Below are 13,241 nucleotides of genomic sequence, written 5' to 3' on the forward strand. Positions count from 1 at the left end.
CCCATTAACTTTTCTGCCTAATTGTTTCATTAGCTATTGATAATCATTGTCTAGATCGGTGCCTCTCCAACTTTATTGTGCATTTGCAATATAGGTTTGGTCTGGGTCCCTGCCCAAATCTCATGTTGAATTACAATGCCCAATGTTGGAAGAGGAGCATAGCGGGAGGTGTTTTGATTGTGGGGATTACTGTTCTCATAATAGTGAGTTCTCAGGAGATCTGGTTGTTTATTAAAGTGTGTAGTACTTCCCCCTTCTCTCTGTTTCTCCTTCTCCAGCCATGTAAGACGTGCCTGCTTCCCCTTTGCCTTCCGCATGATTGTGGGTTTCCTGAGGCCTCCCTAGCCATGCTTCCTGTACAGCCTATGAAACTGTGAGTCAGTTAAACCTCTTTTATTTATAAATTACCCAATCTCAGGTAGTTCTTTATAGCAATGCAAGAACAGACTAATAAAATATGTATCACCGGGGGTCTTGTTAAAGTGTATGTTCTGATTCAGTAGGTCGGGAATGAGGCATGATATTTTGCATTTTTTTTCTCTCTTCAACAACACAAAATAATACATTTTGCCTTTCTTTCTTTCTTCCCTCCCTCCCTTCCTTTCTTCCCTCCCTCCCTTCCTTTCTTCTTTCTTTCTTTCTTTCTTTCCTTCCTTTTCTTTCCTTCCTTCCTTCCTTCCTTCCTTCCTTCCTTCCTTCCTTCCTTCTTTCTGTCTCTCTCTCTCTTTCTTTCTCTCTCTCTTTCTTTCTTTTTTTTTTCCCGAGTCTTGTTTTGTTTCCCAGGCTGGAGTGCAGTGGTGTGATCTCAGCTCACTGCAACCTCTACCTCCTGGGTTCAAGTCATTCTCCTGCCTCAGCCTCTGGTGTAGCTGAGACTACCGGCATGCACCACCACCATACCTGACCAATTTTTGTATTTTTAGTACAGATGGGGTTTTGTCATGTTGCCTAGGCTGGTCTTGAACTTCTGACCTTAAGTGATCCACCCACGTTGGCTTCCCAAAGTGCTGGGATTGCAAGCATGAGCCACTGTGCCTGGCCAAAATTTTGGATTTCTAACAAGCAAGGGTGTAGATTATTTCATTAGAGCTTTCTATTCTTTCATCAATTATTTGGTTATTCTGAGATATATAGCTTGAACATACAAAAAAGACATGATAAATGTTATTTGCCAAGCTTCAAAATAATAATCATCTTCCAAAGGTGATCAATGAATTTTTAAAAAATCAGTTATGTACTCATAGACTTAAGTATAACTTATGTGTTTCAAGCCATTCAAGTTATTCTTTTTAAGGCTCAAATTGTCTCGTATTTGGCCAGTGGGCCCTGCGTTTTGGTTAGACAGATGTTTTAGGCTCATCTTGTGCATTTCCTGCCTCAAATCTGGAATCAATCATTTCTCAACAGAGCCTGGGTTCCTGTGATTGGAAAATGGTATTTAGAGACTACAGTCTATATACAAGGGGTGCTCATTGCTGAGATAGATATTTTCTAGCTCTATCCATTGAGAAGAACTAGAAACAATAACAAGAGGTTTCTAGTCCTTCTCAATGGATAGAGCTAGAAAATATCTTTTTATTTTTTAAGAGAAAATGCATCAAGAATTATGATAATTTCAATTTACATGGAGGGCTATAGGGCTTTAACTTAACTTTTTTTTTTTTTTCTTCTGTTTTGAGACAGAGTCTCACTCTGTTGCCCAGGCTAGAGAGCAGTGGCACGATCTTGGCTAACTGCAAACTCTGTCTTCCGGGTTTAGGTGATTTTCATGCCTCAGCCTCCCAAGTAGCTGGGATTACAGTCCTGCGCCACTACGCCCAGCTAATGTTTGTATTTTTTTTTTCTTTTTCTTTCTTTTTTTTTTTTGAGATAGAGTCTCACCCGTCGCCCATGCTGTAGTGCAATGGTGCAATCTCAGCTTACTGCAACCTCCACCTCCTGGGTTCAAACAATTCTCTTGCTTTAGCCTCCCGAGTAGCTGGGATTATAGGCGCCCGCCACCATACCCAGCTAATTTTTGTATTTTTAGTAAAGATGGCATTTCACCATACTGACCAGGCTGGTCTCGAATTCCTGACCTCGTGATCTGCCCACCTCAGCCTCCCAAAGTGCTGGGATTACAGGCATGAGCCACTGCGCCCAGCCTAATTTTTGTATTTTTAGTAGAGACAGGGTTTCACCATGTTGGCCAGACAGGTCTTGAACTCCTGACCTCAAGTGATTCGCCTGCCTTGGCCTCCCAAGGAGTTGGGATTACAGGTGTGAGCCACTGCACCTGGCCTAACAACTTCTTTGAGTTTTTTCTCCTGAAAATCATGGCTTCTAATGATATAGGTATACTTATTTTTATTGTTGTTGAGATAGGGTTTTGTTCTCAACCCAAGCTGGAGTGCAGTAGTGTAATCATAGTTCACTGCAGCCTTTACCTCCTGGGCTCAACTGACTCTTCTGCCTCAGCCTCCTGACTAGCTGGGAATACAGGTGCATGCCACCACACCTGCCTTTTTTTTTTTTTTTTTTTTTCTGTAGAGATGAGGTCTTGCTATGTTGCCCAACTTAGTCTCCAATTCTTGAGCTTGAGCAATCTTCCCACCTCAGCCTCCCAAAGTGCTGGGATTACAAGCATGAGCCACTGTGCCCTACCAGTATAGCCAGTATACTTATTTATAGTAACATAATTATTGAAAGTTTATAATTTTCTTGGTATCTTTTTGTTTGTAGGCTATATCCCCAAATAAGAACATACAGTCAAGTTCATTCAATTTACTTAGTTATTTATTTATTTATTTATTTATTTTCAGACAGAGTCTCACTCTGTCGCCCAGGCTAGAGTGCAATGGCATGATCTCAGCTCACTGCAACCTCTGCCTCCCAGGTTCAAGGGATTCTCCTGCCTCAGCCTCCTGAGTAGCTAGAGTTACAGGTGCCTGCCACCACGCCCAGCGAAGTTTTGTATTTTTAGTAGAGACAGGGTTTCGCCATGTTGGCCAGGCTGGTCTCAAACTCCTGACCTCAGATGATCCGCCCACCTCAACCTCCCAAAGTTCTGGGATTACAGGTGTGGGCCACTGCACCCAGCAAGTTATTGTGTTCTTAATTTCACAATAGTTGAAATTATTCCTTTCTGTGTGGCTAATCTATTAACTAGAAATACAATTCAGTATATTTCCTTTTTTTTTTTTTTTTTGAGATGGAGTTTTGCTCTTGTTGCCCAGGCTGGAGTGCAATGGCGCGATCTCGGCTCACTGCAACTTCCACCTCCCAAGTTGAAGTGATTCTCCTGCCTCAGCCTCCCCAATAGGTGGGATTACAGGTGCCAGCTACCACGCCCAGCTAACTTTTTGTATTTTTATAGAGACGGGGTTTCACCATGTTGGCCAAGCTGAACCCCTGACTTCAGGTGATCCTCCCTCCTTGGCCTCCCAAAGTGCTGGGATTACAGGCATAAACCACCGTGCTCAGCCTCAGTATATTTCTTTAATTTTGATTTTAGGGATTCCTTTTTTACATTTTTAATTTTGTTTCATATTCATGTAGAACATTTATATGGTACCCAAATCAAATCTTCAAAACAAAGTAATTCAGAGGAGTCTAGCTCCTACACCCCTCCCTTCCATTCTGTCTCCTCCTCCTCATGGAGGTGAACATTGCTTTCCCTTAGGGGTTTTTTTGTTTTTTTGTTTTTTTTTGTTTTTTTTTTTTGAGACAGAGTCTCACTCTGTTGCCTAGGCTGGAGTATGATCACAGCTCACTGCCTCTACCTCCTGAGCTCAAATGTTGCTCCCACCTCACCCTCCCAAATAGCTGGGACTACAGGTGTGTGGTACCACACCTGGCTAATTTTTAGATTTTTATTATTTTTTTTTTTTTGTAAAGATGGGATCTCCCTATGTTGCCCTAGTCTAGAACTCCTGCCCCAGCTTCCCAAAATGTTGGGATAATGGACATGAGCCGCTACACCTGGCCTTTTTTTCCCTTGAAATTTGTTTTCACCATTCTTGAACTTGGCTGAAACACCTTCGTTTTTTATTCTCCTGTGGGAAAATATAAGAAAATGTGTGTGTGTGTGTGTGTGTGTATACACATACACACTTATGTTCATAAATTCCCTTTTCTAAGATAAAAGGTAGCAAATCATATTCCTTATCGTGTACCTTGCTTTTTTCACTTAGCAACATATTCTGGAGATTACAGCAGTTCCCATGTCTTTATATAGTTACATAGTACTCTATCATGTGAATGTATCATAATTTATTAACTAAGTCCCCTCTTCATGGATATTTGGATTGTGGTAGAGAGATCTGAGATTAAAAATTATGTCTGAAGGGCCTATGGTGGGAGGGAGAGCCGTGGTAGAAAATGGGGCTGCAGAGACAGGCATGGGTCAGTCTATACAAAGACTTCTTGGCCTGTGAGGTTCTTATTACTGCTCTACCAAGAGTAGAAGGCTACGGAAGTATATTGAGCAAGGCTGTGACATGATTAAATTTGCATTTTGAAGAGATCACTTTTACTACTGCATAGAATATGGATTACAAGAGAAAAGAGTGGGTATAAGAAGATAAATTAGAGGCCGGGTGCAGTGGCTCACACCTGTAATCCCAGTACTTTGGGAGGCCGAGGCGGGCGGATCAGGAGGTCAAGAGATTAAGACCATCCTGGCCAACATGGTGAAACCCTGTCTCTACTAAAAATACAAAATTGGTGCGCACCTGTAGTCCCAGCTACTCGGGAGGCTGAGGCAGGAGAATCACTTGAACCCAGGAGGCGGAGGTTGCAGTAAGCTGAGATTGCGCCACTGCACTCCAGCCTGGTGACAGAGTGAGACTCTGTCTCAAAAAAAAAAAAAAAAAAAAAGAAAGAAAATAAATTAGAAAACCATTGCAATATTGCAATAGCCCAGGTAAAAGACGGATAGCAGCTTGGATTGCGAGAGATAGTGAAATGGAGAGAAAGGAAAAGATAAAAGAGATTTAGAAAAGAAAATTGGCTACTTGGTGACCCATTGGACCTGAAGATGAGAGAGAGAAAGAGTATCAAGGATGACTTCTGGGTTTCTGGATTTTGCACCTGGATTGGTGGTTTGCTATTTATGGAGACAGGAAATCCTAGGAGAGGAGCAAGATAGTAGGTGATGATTATGTGTTAAATTTTGAACATGTTAAAGTAGAAGTACCTTTGAGATGTCTAAGTGTCAATGCATCTGGAACTCAGAGGAGGGGTTAGGGCCAGGGCTTTGTGTTAATTCAGGCTAGTCCTTTGGTGTTCAGAACTGGCCTGAATCCCTAGACCATTTCTGAAGATCAAAGGACTATCCTGAATCTGCGGGAAGATTGGATGTAGTTTATTCCCCCAAATATGAGAATTTTGGCTATGGGAATAGCCAAACAGGCCTAGGGTATAGCCATTGGAAAAAAAAAACAGCCCCCTCCCCTCACCAAAATCTGTCTTAATATATTTATAATATATGAACACTCTGCAGCTTACCTATAGTCTACAAAATTCCTACCTTGCCTGTTGCAATGTATTTGACAGCTCACGCAGTGCTCTTATCCCTGTGATCTCAGTTTAATTCTCTCAACATTGTTGTGAGGTAGCCTGGCCCCAGTTCTCTCTAGCCCGCCCCCTGGCCCAACTCAGCTCAGCTCCAGGCCTCCCCACACTCCCACATCCCTGACCCTGTCCCTGACAGTTCTCCTCAGGCTGGTGTCACTCATGGGCCACACCGTGTTTGAGTCAGGGCATCTCCAGGATAATTCTCCCCACATTCTGGTTGACCTCCATGTGAGAGTGGGCCTTCTGAATCTCAGCCATGGCAAAGACTTTATCGATGACAGGCTGCAGCTGTACAGCACTCCCAGGGGAGAAGTGGGCCAGGACTTGCTCCATGAAGGTCTTTACCAACATTTCCTTATGCTGAGGCAGAGAGAACAGCCCATTAACAGGATAAGGATGAGGTCTTCTTGGCCTCATACATCTTTGAGGGGAAAATCTTTGAGGGGAAAATGCCTGGTTGGCCCTGGTACTAGCCTTGACTCAAAGAGATCAGACCAAACCATGGATGAGGAAAGGTCATTTATCAGTCTAAATTCCCTTGGACACTGGAACCCCTGGAATATGAAGGGACCCTGCCACCCCCCAAATCTCTAAAAGCATGGGAGTCTCAATATGAATCCTGGACTTGGAAGAGAGGAGGAGTAAGTCCGAGTCAAATGAGGAAGTAGGTGGCGGAAATGAGACCTCTGAGGGAGGAAGGGTCAAGCTAACCCTTAGGTTCCCACCCAGAGGAAGGAGAGCTGGCAATGTCAGCAAAGCTTCATAAGCAGGAATTCTATAAGCCAGGGCAGGTCAGAGTCATAACTCAAGAGCAGTGCCCAGAACCTGCTCAGCTCTCTCTGTCACCTACCTTCTGATCCCTGGACCTCAGCAGACTGGCCCACAGACTTCCTCACTTACACAACAGCTTGGAAAGCAGGGGTCCATTGACTTCTGCTCCCCCCATGACACCATACAGAACCCATCGGCCATCTGCAGCTAAACAGTGGAGATTCTTCTCCCAGTAGGAGCCATCAATGCAGTCAAGGATCGCGTTGACACCCACACCTTGGATAGTAGGTAGAAATGGCTTAGATATCGTGGGAAGGCAGATGGCCAAACTCCTCCCCTCTGGATCTAGTTTTGCACATTCTCCTGGGCCCAGGAAACAAAGTGGGAAGCAAAAGCACTATCTAGGAGGCAAGGTGCACTTAGTTCTCCTGGAGAGCTGAGGGAGAAGTGCTAAGCCATGTGGCTTTCAGAAGACCTCAAGCTAAGGAGATATGTCTCATGATAGTTCCAGACATCGACTAACACAGCCTTGAGTACTTTCTCTGGAGAGCAAGAGTATTGTTCTCCTCTGAAAAGTCAGTAGGCTTCCTCCTTAATCACCTCCTTTTTTGGTAATTAAAGCTATGTAATCACCTTGGGTACTGGAGCCCCTGGAGCTTCAAGGAACTCCCCAAATCTTTTTTTTTTTTTTTAGATAGTCTCAGTCTGTGGCCCAGGCTGGAGTGCAGTGGTGTGATCTCAGCTCACTGCAAGCTCTGCCTCCCAGGTTCAAGTGATTCTCATGCCTCAGTCTCTTGAGTAGCTGGGATTACAGGTGTGCACCACTACATCTGGCTAATATTTTATTTTTAGTACAGACAGGGTTTCACCATGTTGGCCAGGCTGGTCTCGAACTCCCAACCTCAGGTGATCTGCCCACTTCAGCCTCCCAAAGTGCTGGGATTACAGGTGTGAGCTACTGCGCCCAGCCACCCAAATATTTTTTTAACTCATCCTCACCATGGTTGAGATCCCTCAAATCTTTACAAGTATGAGAGTCCCAATCATTCTTCTTTCTCCTCCTCCACCTCCTCATTTTCCTTCTTCTTCCCCTTTCCCTTCTCCTTCTCTCCTACTGTTCCCCCTTTCTCCTCCTCTTTCTCCTCCTCCTCCTCCTCATTTTCCTTCTTCTTCCCCTTTCCCTTCTTCTTCTCTCCTACTGTTCCCCCTTTCTCCTCCTCTTTTTCCTCCTTCTCCTCTTTCTTTTTCTTCTCCTTCTTCTTCCTTCTCTTCCCCTTCTTCTTCTCTCTTCCTGCCCCTCCTTCGCTGGGCATCCAGAAAGCTCAGAATCATGCATAATACTTGCTCACAGTTATTGTACTAACCTTTATGATGAACATGTTTTTTTCTTCTTTCCTTGGTACATATTTTCTAGTTCTAATTAATAATTTTGCTTCCATTGGTTAGACCATCTTCAGGCTTTGTGAAAGATGCAGTAGAGAGTGGGGATTGTAAAGGAGAAAGAAGAGAGGGTTGGGATGCAGAGGAGGAGAAGGAAGATGTGGCAGGCAGCCTCCAGAGTGGTCCCCTGATGACCCTCTACCTTCCAGTATTTACACCTTCCGGTCCCTCCCTTTGAGTGTGGATTGGACTTACAGGCATACCTCTAACAAGAAGGATGTGGCAGAAGTGATGGGATGTCACTTCCAAGATTAGGTCACCAAAAGGTGGTGGCTTCCCTAAGGGACATGGGATACTTTCTTTCACTCTTGCTTGCTCTCTCTGAAGGAAACCACTGGCCATGTTTCATGCTGCCCTACAGAGAGGGTCATATGTCAAGGAACTGATGTCTCTGGCTAACATCTGACAAGAACCTGAAGCCTGTGACAGCCATGAGAGTGAACTTGCAGGCCAATTGCTCCCCAGGTGAGCCTGGCAATGACCACAGGCCTGGCTGATGCCTTGAGAGAGACCTGGAGCTGAAGGACCCAGCTGAATTGCTCCCAGATTCCTGACCCACAGAAATGGTGGGGATAATAATATGCATTGTTTTAAGCCACTAAGTTTTGGGTAATTTGTTATGCAGCAATAGATAGCTACTAATAGAGGAGAGAAAGGAGGAGGAAAGGTTATGAAGGGGAGAGGATAGGATAAGAGAGGGAGGGTTAAGCCAGGGAGTCAGGATCAGCTTGGGCTCTCCTCCAAACACACAGGCCCGTGCACATGCACACACACACCCTCCTAACACACAGGCCCGCACACACACACACACACACCCTCCAAACACACAGGCCCCCCTCACACCCTCCTAACACACAGGCCCGTGTACATGCACACATACACCCACCTTCCAAACACAGGCCCGAACACACACGCACACCCTGCAAACACACAGGCCCATACACACATACCCTCCAAAGAGACACACACACACACCCTCCAAACACATGGACAAAACCTCCAAACATACACACATACACACACACACACACACACACACATACACACACACCCCCTGTGTGGCCTTCAGAGCCCCCTCAGAGAAGCCCTGCTTCTTATAATCGAACCCAGCTGCAGCACCCAGCCTCTCAGCTTCTGCGCCATTTGAATGTTCTCCTTGGAGCTCATGGTCACCAGGGGGGACGGCGTTGAACAGCCTGGTCAGCTGGATGACAGCTGTGCCCACACCGCCCATGCTGGCATGGATAAGCATGGTCTCCCCCTCTTGCACTCCTCCTGTAGCAACAACACCAGAGCATCCTGAGCCAGTGAGGGTGTGGGGATGGGAGGGCGCAGGGTTGGCTTTGGAAACATAAACTCTCTGTGCCCTGAGGGTGTGAGGAGAGACCAGGTTGAAGGTCATGGGGCCTGAGTCATGGAGGGCGCTGAGCGTGAGGAGCCATCGGAGGTTTTATAGTAGCAGGGGCCTTGGCCAGGACTGGGCTTGGGCAAGATTAATCCATCGAATGGGGTGGGTTGAGTGTCACAACTGTCCTGAAGGCAGCTCCTGAGCCAGGGTTAGAAGTGTCCAGAGCTCCTGGGATAGGGTTAGAACTGTCCAGAGCTCCTGAGCCAGGGTTAGAACTGTCCAGAGCTCCTGAGCCAGGGTTAGAACTGTCCAGAGCTCCTGGGATAGGGTTAGAACTGTCCAGAGGTCCTGAGCCCGGGTTAGAACTGTCCAGAGCTCCTGAGCCAGGGTTACAACTGTCTAGAGCTCCTGAGCCAGGGTTAGAACTGTCCAGAGCTCCTGAGCCAGGGTTACAACTGTCCAGAGCTCCTGAGCCAGGGTTAGAACTGTCCAGAGCTCCTGAGCCAGGGTTAGAACTGTCCAGAGCTCCTGGGACAGGGTTAGAACTGTCCAGAGCTCCTGAGCCAGGGTTAGAACTGTCCAGAGCTCCTGGGACAGAGTTAGAACTGTCCAGAGCTCCTGAGCCAGGGTTAGAACTGTCCAGAGCTCCTGGGATAGGGTTAGAACTGTCCAGAGCTCTTGGGATAGGGAAGTCCCCAGAGCTCGCATGTCATAGGGTCTAGAACTCTCCAGAGCTACCTTTTTGTGTGAGAAATTAACCAAGAGCATCTCCTCCACTGCCTGTGAGGGACCTAAGCAGAAGGACTGAAGGACAGTTTCCTCCCCTCTGGGGATAGGACAAGCAGCTGGAACTGCTCTGAGAACCTTGCTTTTGCCTCATATTGGTCATAAAACTGCCCATAGGCTAGGTGTGGTGGCTCACACCTAAAATCGCAGCACTTTGGGAGCCGAGGAAGGAGGATTGCTTGAGACCAGGAGTTTAAGACCAGCCTGGGCAATATAAGGAGACCACATCTCTACAAAAAATTAAAAAATTAGCTGACCATGGTGGTCCACATCTGCAGTCCTAGCTACTTGGGAGACTGAGGTGGGAGGATCACTTGAGCACAGGAGGTCAAGGCTACAGTGAGCCATGATCGCACCACTGCACTCTAGCCTGGGCAATAGAGTGAAATCGTGTCTCAAAAACAAAATGAAACAAATAAAAAACTGCCTGTAGTTGTCTCCATGGGGGTCATGTCTGGGCTAGCTCTGGGATTAGAGGCTAGGGCATGTCAGGGTGTTGATGAAAGGCTCACATTTTCAGGGCCAGCAGATGCAGGGTTTGGGGTCAGCAGTTGGCCTCAGGTGACAGGGCGGGACTAGTGGGAGGGGATCTCTGCGGGGTAGGGGTCCTCCTCACCCACACAGTGCAGCAGCTGGAAGGCAGTCAGCCAGGCCTCCGGGATGGCTGCAGCTTGGGGCAGGGTCAGTCCCTCTGGGATAGGCATGAGGAGCCCTTCAGGGACAGTGACATACTGAGCCTGGCCCCCACCGGGCAGCAGAGCCATGGCTGCGTCCCCAATCTTCCAGTGTCCCCGGCAGCCAGGCCCCAGTTTTGCCATGTGTCTAGATGCCCAAAATGTTGCTTTGTTGCTGGCTTCTGAGGGCGGGGAATACTGGCCTGTCTCTGTAGAGGGAGGGGCTCACAGTAAGTGAGTCTGATAAGAGGGGTTAAATGTCAGCCCTCCCTGTTGCTGGAGAGAGAAGGTGGATTTTGGCTTGGAGTCTACTGCAGGTGGGAGTAAATTCTAGGGTGGGAGAAAATTCAGATAGTCTCCAAATAACAGTAATTGCAGAAACAACTTCACCCCGGAGACAGCCCATCCGGGAGGTCTCCCCTGTCACTCCCCTAGCCTGGCAGACAGTGCTGTGAGTCAGGGGGCTGAGGCAGCTGGGAGGAGGCATGGAGTGCAGCTTGCTGAGGTCTGAGACCCTGAGAGGTGGGGCTGGCAAGGGGACATCCTACCATCTCAGCCCTTGTTTCTCCTACTCTGAACTCAGCTTCCACAAGAAGGTGGGCTATCATGCCGTCTTTACCAGCTAGAAACTGGATCTGCAACAGGGACGTCATGCAAACTGACTCTCTGATTCTCTCTAGCCTGGATGAAGGGGAGTCAGGAAGGGTGCTGGCTTGGCTCTGGGGCACAGGGACTCAGACCACGGCTTGCGAGGGGCTGCATTCATTGCTGCCTGACCCAACCTGGGACTTGGATCAGAACAGGCTCCAAATAAAGGGGCCTGGGACCCTCTGCTCTCACACTTCCCAAGTGCACACTAATCTCTTTCTTCCTGAGAGCCAGCTGTCTGGACTTGGGAGCCAAATGGATCTGGGTTCAAATTCTGTCTCTGCCATTTATTCAGTCTTATATCAAATACTACACATGCTTACTATGTGTCAGGCCCTGTGGTAGGCAGAGCAGATTGCTTCTGTCCTGGTGGGACTTACAGTCTAGTGGGGGAAGACAGACTTTAAAGAAGTACACACACGCACACACACGCACGTACACACACGCACATACACACGTGCACACATAATCACATACACACGCACACACACAAACCAGATTTGTGGGAACTAACTGGCTGCTATGAGAGGAGAAGCCAGACATACAAAGAATGATTGAAGGGCATCCCAGGGAGAGGGAAGGGCAAGCTCAGGGCAGGCAGGCACATGGAGTGCGGCTGGAGGGTGCTGAGCAAGGCACAGGAGCTACTGCTCAGGGGGAGGAGGTGTCAGCAGCCCAACCAGCAGGGCCCCATAGCGAGCAGACAGTTTCCATTTCGTCCTAAGTGCGTGGCCATCTCTCTGGGGGTCGCTCTGGCTGCCATGTGGAGAGGGGGCTAAAGGAAGCGCTGCGAGCACCCGGGTAAAATGGAACTGGTGTGGCCCTGGATGGAGCAGTGGGGATAAGAGGGCTGACTGGAGATCTTCTACAAGGGAGGCTCAGAGACCTAGGCTCATGAAGCGGATGAGGAGTGGAGAGACCTGGGGTCAATCCCAGGCTTCTGGCTTATGCAGTTTCCCGGGCATCATTCACACTTTCCTCATTACTGGAATGGAGACACAAGGACCCATCTCCTTGGGTGGTTGTGAGGCTCAAATTAAAACATCCACTGAGCACAGTGCCCGGCACAGTGTGAGCACGAAACAACCCGCAGCACCTCTCCTTGCTGATGTCTGTGCCCACTCTCCCTGCATGGCCCCAGGGGTGGGGCTAGGTAAGGGGGTGTCCCCGGCCGGCTCTGAGGGCACGATGGCAGGTGCTGCAGTCCTGCTCCTGAATCTGACACAGACACCAAGAACCCATGCCACCCATCTAGCCATGCTGGCCCAGCTCCGCCCAGCTCCCTTCAAAACTGGCTGACGATCAGTTAGTTCCTGACCCAAGCAGCTCTGCCCCAGGAGCAGGCCCTGGTCCCCAGTGCCCCACCCCACAGTGACTGGGTACCTGCAGTAAGTCCGCGCGGTTCAAGGCGCTGACCGCCACCTTTAGGAGGACTTCACCCTCCCCCAGGCTCGGCTTGGTCACCTCCTTCACGCAGAGGTTTTCCGGTCCTCCTAGCTTGTCAAAATGCACAGCCAACATTTTACATGAGGACACGGGAGTGGAGGGATGGAAGAAAGGCGTGAAAACTGGGACAGATTTGAAAGGAAACCCCTTCTCCAAATTAGGATCTCCAGAAATCACCCCTCTCCACCTCCCGTTCTGTCTGCCACCCCTCACCGTCCTCACTGCCCGTCTGGCTTCCCTAGCTACATCCCCAGCCATTGCTGCTCCCTGCGTCTTCTCTGGCTGTGAAGAGGGATTTGTGGAGCGGCTTTGGAATGAAAGAAATCGAGATTCACATCTTAGGCAAGAATGGGACTAAAATATTATTACATAATGCACTGTCCCGGGCCCAGGCAGAGCAGGGCCCGCAGACAGTCCCTCTCCCAGGGAGTTAGCCCACCTTTCCGGGGCTGGTGGCTCTGAGAGCACGGGGATGCCCAGCCCAGGAGGACGGAAGCCCCACCTGGAGCCATCCCGCTGGGGTCTCCCTCCCTCCGTCAGCACTGGGGTGCCTGCGCCTCCTGTCTCGGTGC

General features: G+C 48.4%; 1 long non-coding RNA gene across 1 annotated transcript; it reads left to right on the forward strand.

The window, feature by feature from the left end:
• Positions 1–311: 311 nt before the first annotated feature.
• Positions 312–8,366, forward strand: LOC103876795. Its single transcript, XR_004178204.1, has 2 exons — positions 312–373; positions 8,095–8,366. It is a non-coding gene; the product is annotated as an uncharacterized LOC103876795 (long non-coding RNA).
• Positions 8,367–13,241: the final 4,875 nt, after the last annotated feature.

The sequence above is a fragment of the Papio anubis genome, chromosome 14, assembly GCF_008728515.1.
Source record: "Papio anubis isolate 15944 chromosome 14, Panubis1.0, whole genome shotgun sequence".
Lineage (NCBI taxonomy): Eukaryota > Metazoa > Chordata > Mammalia > Primates > Cercopithecidae > Papio > Papio anubis.